The sequence below is a fragment of the Rhinolophus sinicus genome, linkage group LG05 (assembly GCF_036562045.2).
Source record: "Rhinolophus sinicus isolate RSC01 linkage group LG05, ASM3656204v1, whole genome shotgun sequence".
NCBI classification, from domain to species: Eukaryota; Metazoa; Chordata; class Mammalia; order Chiroptera; family Rhinolophidae; genus Rhinolophus; species Rhinolophus sinicus.
This window is the reverse complement of record NC_133755.1, coordinates 68,905,798-68,913,599: the sequence shown is the minus strand read 5'-3', so window position 1 is coordinate 68,913,599 and position 7,802 is coordinate 68,905,798.

The following is a 7,802-nucleotide window of genomic DNA, read 5'->3' as shown; positions in this document are numbered from 1 at the left end:
TTACACTAGCCGTTTCCCCAACAAGGCCATTGACGGACTGTTTCTGACCACATTGAGGGAGGGCATGGAGAGCAAGAGACGACCGAGTCCCCAGTCGAATGAAACCCAGACTCTCGCCTGGCTAGATAGGCTAAGCCTTAGTACTTCGGCCATCTTTTGACTTTGCTGTGAAAATGTTATTCAACCTGTATGCCTGGAATTATTCCCTGGGGAGCTTCTCTTTTCCCAATGTAAATTCACTTTCAAGGTCACCACCGATTCAGGGGAAGAACATTGGAATTCCTCGAATTATAACATGCTACAGGCAAATAAAACCCCCACCAAATATCACATGTGCCTCACGACCCCCTGTCTCCCCTAAGGAGGGCATCCTTTACACCCACCACAAACCTATCCTGTTCCACAGGATGGTCTCATGTAGTCTGCAACACATCACAGGTCACTTTGGCCTCGGGACTGCTCCTCTACACTCACCGGTTCTCCCTAAAAACCTACCCCTCAAGCACTTTAGCTTCCACAGTCTCCGATAGACTCAACATGGATCTAACTTTAATTTGGCAAAAACTGAGTGGAACGTCCTCCAGTGTGGGCAAACCCCAAACCCTCTATACATACAGGTTTAATCTTAATCTAATACCTGAGCAAGGTCTCTTTTTCTTCTGTGGCACCAAAGCCTACATCACCCTACCCCCTAGCTGGACCGACCTCTGTAGCCTTGCTTTCCTAGCTCCCATGGCAGACTACTGTGTTTCCCCGAAAATAAAACCTAACCAGAAAATAAGCCCTAGCATGATTTTTCAGGATGACATCCCCTGAACGTAAGCCCTAATGCGTCTTTTGGAGCAAACCTTAATAGATGACCCAGTCTTATTTTCGGGGAAACATGGTATGCTCCCAGCACCAGCTACATGCCACATGTTTTGAAACAACTGCACCCCAGAGCATGGAGGGTCGCAGTAGTGCTGGTTCTAATCCCACTTCTAACCTGGATTTTAGGAGCATCCATTACTGCCTTAGTGGGCCAACTAGAATAATTTTTAAAATAAACCACTACTGGAATACGGAAGCTTACCCAACAGGTAGATTCACTAGTAGGGGTGGCTCTTTAAAACAGATGGGCCCTAGACTTATTATCTTCTTATGTAGGGGGGACATGTGCCTACCTAAAAGAGAGATGCTGTTTCTACATAAATCATTCTGGGTCTGTGGTCACCCACTTAGACACTGTAAATGAACTCGTAACTTCCATCGAAAATCTCTCAGACTGGTGGTGGACATCCCAGAGCGCTCAACTCTATGGGGCTATGGCCCCTGCTGGACCCTCTGCTAGTCCTCTTTCTGCTCTTATTCAGACCCTGCATCCTCAATCTGCTCATTCGGTTTATCTCTTCTCATCTAGAAATAATAAAGCTATAAATGGTACTCAACATGGAGCCGCACATGGACCTCCAAAACCCACCCATCTACCACTGACCACTAGACCGCCCTTTGACCGACTAGCCCACTGCTGGCCCATACTCTTCCCTTTCTCAGCAGGAAGCAGCCAGAGCGGTCTTTGCCCCTCCCTCTAAAGGCAGGTAGGGTTACATCATCAGTGGGGAGATTGAGATAAGAAAGTCATAGGCAGTCAGGGACAGGACCGAGGTGGAGGACATCAAGGCCCAGAGAAACAGTTTCAAAGTAGCTGGCAGAAAAATGTGGAGAAGGGAACTGGGCTGGAGGGGCTACCATATCAAACTGCAGAATCAGCCAAGACACCAACCCAGGTATTGGGGTGGGAAGGCTGGGCGGGGGAAGAGGTTGGGGCAATCAGCTTCTGGTAAACAACTTGAAGATTGCAGACTCAGGACATATAGGTGCAGCTTAGCCTGCGGGGCATTCCATTTTCAGGTCCCCCTCTCTCCTGAGAGCTTTTCTCTTGCTCTTTACAATAAAACTGTGTCCGCTTAAATTTGCCTCTCCAATCCACATTTCCATTCCTTGCCAACAGTGAGATCACGATCCCAGGAACACACCTGGATACCCACATCACTACCTGGTGCTTACAGAGAAGATGGAAGAATCCTAAGAGTCGTCTCCCACCAGTGTTGGCTAGGGGAGCAGAAAAGTAGCCACTGCCAAACTCTATCCACCTATCTCCCCTGTAGAACAAAAGCCTTATTCTGCATGGAGAAGAAGAACAAAACTGTCACATGGTGGAAACACTTTTAGCTGAGTAAGACAAATTAAAAAAGAAGAAGAAAGAAAGGGAGGGAGGAAAAGAGGAAGGAAGGAAGGGAGGGAGGAGGAAGGGAGGAAGGAAGGAACTTTTCCCCCTGAGAAAGAAGCAAGAATATACACAGAGCATCAGAATTTTGGGGCAGTGAAACTCTCCTGTATGATACCACAATGGTGGATACATGCCATTAGACATTTTTCCAAACCCACAGGATGCACAGCACCAAGAGTCAGCCCTAATGCACACTATGGACTTTGTGTGATAATGATGTGTGAATGTAGGTTCATCAATTATAACAAATGTGCCACTGAGTGGGGGGTGTTGATAATCAGGGAGTCTGTGCATGCATGGGGGTAGGGAGTACATGAAAACTCTCTGTATTTTATGCTGTGCTTCTGTGAACCTCAAACTGTTCTAAATAAGTCCATTAAAACAAACAAACCAAAACACCTCTCTACATAAGACAGGAACTGGAATATCTGTTGCCAGGCCCGGCACTACAACTGAAAGAGGGATGGGAACACTTGAGAAGGCCACATCCTAGAGACTCAGGTTCTTAGTACCTGAGACAGTTCCTTTCTAAGATTATGCCTGGCTGAGACATAGTCAGAACACCAAAGATGCTCTCCCCTCTGCCAACCACCAACGTGCTCACAAGTGCCAACTAGAAATGATGATGGAATATACCCTAGAACTACAAGACAAAGATTGGCTCTGAGGCACAGTACAGAGGGAAGACCCAAAGCCAAGAGGGGAGCAGATATAATGGAAATGCTCTAACAAAGTAGCCAACACCTTAAACACGAGGTAGCACTAGAGCAGTGTCTCAGCGCTATGGATATTACGTACTGGATAACTCTGTTGTGGGGGGTGGGATGCTGTCCTGTGAATTGTAGAATTGTAGAATTTTAGCAGTAGCACTAGTCTCCACTCACTAGATGTGCTAGTAGCACACCCCTAGCTGTGACAATCAAACTATCTTAGGCAAGAGATGGGGACAAGATGACAGCGTAGGAGATGCTAAACTTTCCCCGTCCCACAGGCACCCCAAATAAACACCTACGTATAGATCAATTCTTCCTGAGAGACAACTGAGGGATGACTGAAACAACTTCTGTACAGTAAACGAGAGAGAGACCACATGGAGAAGAGTGGGGAACGACAGGATTGCGGGGGGTGCCGGTGAGCACAACTGTTTATATTATGTATGTTTACACAATGCAACTGGAACCTCTATCCAGGATCCTATCCAGAATCCTCTGGTCGATGTGCAAGGCTGCCCCAGAACGTTCCCCGCTGCCCTGCCCAGAGCCAGCTCCAGCCTGGACAGCCAGGGCACCACCGTGCACATGCACACCGCGCCACATGGCCCAGAGCCCACTTCAGCCCCGGACAGCTGAACCAACAGGGCACCACTGCATACTCACACGCACTGGGCTACCCCATCTCAAGCCTGCTGGGCCCTGCCAGCTGGCACTTCAGGCACTGTACATGCACACCCCAGCTCCAACCAGTCTGCCAAAACCATACACAACCCATAGTGAGGTCGTTTCTACGTGAGGCCACATTTTCAAGACTGGGAGAGATAACTATTTCATCTAATTCGTAGAAACCAACACAGAAGGTCAAACAAAATGAGAACACTGAGGCATATATTTCAAATGAAGGAACAAGAAAAAAAAAAATCCAGAAAAAAATCCTTACAAAACAGAAATAAGTAATTTGCCTGCTAAAGAATTCAAAATAATAGTCATATGGATGCTCACCAAACTTGCAAGTAAAAGAGAACTCAGTGAGAATTTCAACTAAGAGTTAGAAAATGTAATAAAGAACCAATTTGAGCTGAAGAACAGAAAAATTAAAATGAAAAAATACACTAGAAGAAATCACCAGCAGATTAGATAATATAGAAGAATGGATTAGTGGAAATCTCTCAGAACAGCAAGAAGGTAAAAGAATAATACTAATCATATATATAATTTAAGGGACCTCTAGGACAACATCTAGCACACTAACAATCACATTATAGGGATTCCAGAAAGAGAAGAAAGACAGGGGCAGAAGTTTAACTGAAGAAATAATAGCTGAGAACTTTCCTAACCTGGGGAAGGAAACAGACATTTAGGTCCAGAAAGCACAGAGTTCCAAACAAGCTGAATCCAAAGAGATCCAAACCAAGATATATTGCAATTAAAATGGCCAAAGTTAAAAGAGAATCTTGAAGGCAGCAAGAGGAAAACAACTACTCACATAAAAGGGCAACCACCCCATAAGGCAACCAGCTCATTTCTCTGAGACAGAAACTTTATAAGCCAAAAGGGAGTTGTAGATTACATTTAAAGTGCTGAAAGAAACTTAAAACTCAGAATACTCTACCCAAGGATAGCATTCAGAATTGAAGGACAGCTAAAGAGTTCCCCAGACAAGCAAACAATAAAGAAGTTCATTACCACTAAATTGGTTTTATAAGAAATGTTAAAGGATCCTCTCTCTGTAAGCAGAAAAGGCCATAACCAGAAATGAGAAAATATATGAAAGGAAAAACCTCACTGGTAAAGGCAAACATATAATAAACACTAAATCAGATACTTAAAAAGCTAGTATGAAGGTTAAAAGTAACAAAATAAACTATAACTACAATAAGTTAGGGAACACACAAAACAAAAAGATCTAAAATATGACGTCAAAAACATAAACATGGTCTCATCTTCTAATTCAACAGAACCCTTGCTATGTCCCCTGGTGGACATATTGCCCTCTTGTGATCAGAGACCTCAAAACCAGAGGTCTGCCAAAGTTGCCAAGATGGGGTATTAGGTATAATTGTGAGAGGAGCCACTACCACTTCTACCCTTCCCAAGCTATATCTTCTGGATAAAGACGAGACAGCACTATATAATGGTCTCTAATTCAACAGATACACCATATGCTTGAAGACAGAACCCCACTCTTTTAGGGTGTCGTCTTCCATTTAGCGCTATAACTGAGCCTTCAGTAAGCCTCCATTCTTCTGGGTGATGGGTAATGTGATAAGATCAGTTAATTCACTAAGGATGATACTACTGTTTTATTTCATCTGCAGTGAAATGAGTACATTACATTGATCAGGAGCCATACTATGTAAAAATACCACATAAGGTACTCTGTGAGACCATGAACAGTGTTGTTAGAAGTAGTAGGAATAAAGAAGGAAAATATAGATGCAAAATACTTGTGTATTCCACTGAGGATGAATCTCTGCACTTCCCATAATACTAGTAGAGGTCCAATAAAATCAGCCTTCTGTTGGGTTGTTCCCCCAGGGAATGGTGGCATAGCAGGAACTAAATGATAGTCTCTGCTGCTGGTAGATTAGAAATTAAGCAGTATCACTGATAAAAGTGAGACCACATATAGCCTCCATCTCTGCCACCATAGCTATTTTGTTAATGAGCCCATCGAAGAAATACTAGTGTGGGTGGGGACATCCAAAGAGCACATCATTTTGTCCACCTCATTTTTAAGAGCCTCCTCTGCAGTAGATACCCACTGGTAGACATTCACATAGGACAAAAATATCTTCTACACCCTGTGCCCCATTTGACACATCCATACACATCTCTTCTCCAGACTTATATGTCACTGAACTTCCAAGTCAGTTATATCTAGCCTATTTGACATTGCCCATGAATAGTGTAATTCATATTTGGCTCTCACTCCAGGCAAAGTGAATAACCAAAGTACCACGTGAAGTTCCAGCCAATGGCAAGGTTTTCCTTCCTGCACCACTGTCCTTCAAAGTTACCCATGTAGCACTGTAGCGCTACAGCTATACACTTTCAGGTTGTACCAGAATATCATGCAGATCTATTTGTAAACCAGCCTTAGTTGTTTCTTCTTCAGTCAACTGTTTGTAAGGAACTTCCCAAGAGGCCAGGAGAACTCCAAGGTCTCTGCTGATTATATATTAGCAGTCTTTCAATTCCCTTGGTGTGTAAGCAATTTCCTCCAAAGTTGTAGTGTCTACCTGCCCCCTGGAGCATACTAAGATTTTACCCTGGCTATTTATCTAGCAACCACACTAGGTGGTTTGGATAGGTCTTGAACATGAGCATCCCTCTTCAAGTCATCTACCCCAGATGGGAAAATCACACAATTTTCAAGAACAAGAAGGCTAGTTTCCTCAGATACGGAAGGACAAACTACTTCTACTGGAAAAAAAGGCTGAGTGACTTGGAGGTTCAAGATTATCAGTTTCATCTGGACCCAAACACATGTCTCCATTCTAATTTCATTCTTCCCTAAACAGTACCCTAACTTTCCCATGAGAAACTCTGAAAGACTGAATTCAACAGATGTTGTAATTCAGCAACACAACTGAATAGATTTTCATCAAAATTTCAGTAAAACCTGACTCTTCCTGATACCAGAGTGAGAGGAGTAAGTAATGAAATAAGTTCCTAAACAAAAGCGGGACTACTAATCATAGTTAATATTTATTAAGTACTTACCATGTGTCAGGCACTGTGCTAACTTTACTGCAGTCAGAATAAAATCCCAAATCTCTGCCATGGCCTTTTGGGTCCTGAATGATCTGCACCCCTGCCTACTTCCCTACCTCTCTGATCTCTCAGTTTGTTCAGAAATTTTCAGATATCTCCTTTCAACTCTTCTCAGCTTATATGTCACCTCCTCCAAGCTGCCTTTCTAAAGCAGCTCACGTCTTCAGTCTCCACATTGAGACCATGCTTTCTTACATCACTTGTCAAAATGTTGTTTTATTTGTTTTTATTTTTTTACTTATTGTATATTTATTATTTTATCATGTTTATTTACTGTGCATTTATTATTATTCCAGGAAACTCTACCCTCAATTCAGGCAGAAACCGTCTCTGTCTTGTTCACATTTGCACACATCACCAGGGAAAGTGCTCTTGGAGGGGCCAAATTAACTTACTCCAGGTCAGTCACAGCCAACTAGTGCCCTAGGTCTTGGTGTCTTCCATCTGAAGCTGGTCACCACCAAGGCCAACCCTGGGAACGAAAAAGGGTCTATGCCCAACAAGTTATTGGAGGGCAACATGGCAGGCCTGACAAGCTCAGTGACCAAAAGTAAGCACACAGGACGATCTGATCATAAATTCCTAACTGGACACGTCATGGTAGGTAGTCACATCTCACCTTCCTTCACAAAGGTCGATCATTATCTTAACTGAGCCCTGTCCATTGTTCTTATGCATGTAGGATAACATACTTTTGAAATGTCATAGTGATTTTCTTTTCCAGACCCCTCTGAGGCATAACCACAGGCACCAGACCACAAGACCAGAACACAAAACTATGAAACTCCTTGTCAGGCTGGGTCTCTAGTCCCGCTCCCCACATAAGAACACAGGACATGGTGAGGCCAGAAAGGAAAACCAACAGAGCCATAGATAGAGGACTCATACAACTGTACTCTTGCTGGCGGCTGGGTTGGAGACACAGGAAGCAGGAGCCACACAACCCGCAACCCGCCGTCCACTTGTCTCTGCCAGCCAACCTCACTTGCTAACTGTAATCCGCCTCTCTGCAATCTGCAATCCACACTCCGCCACACCATGCC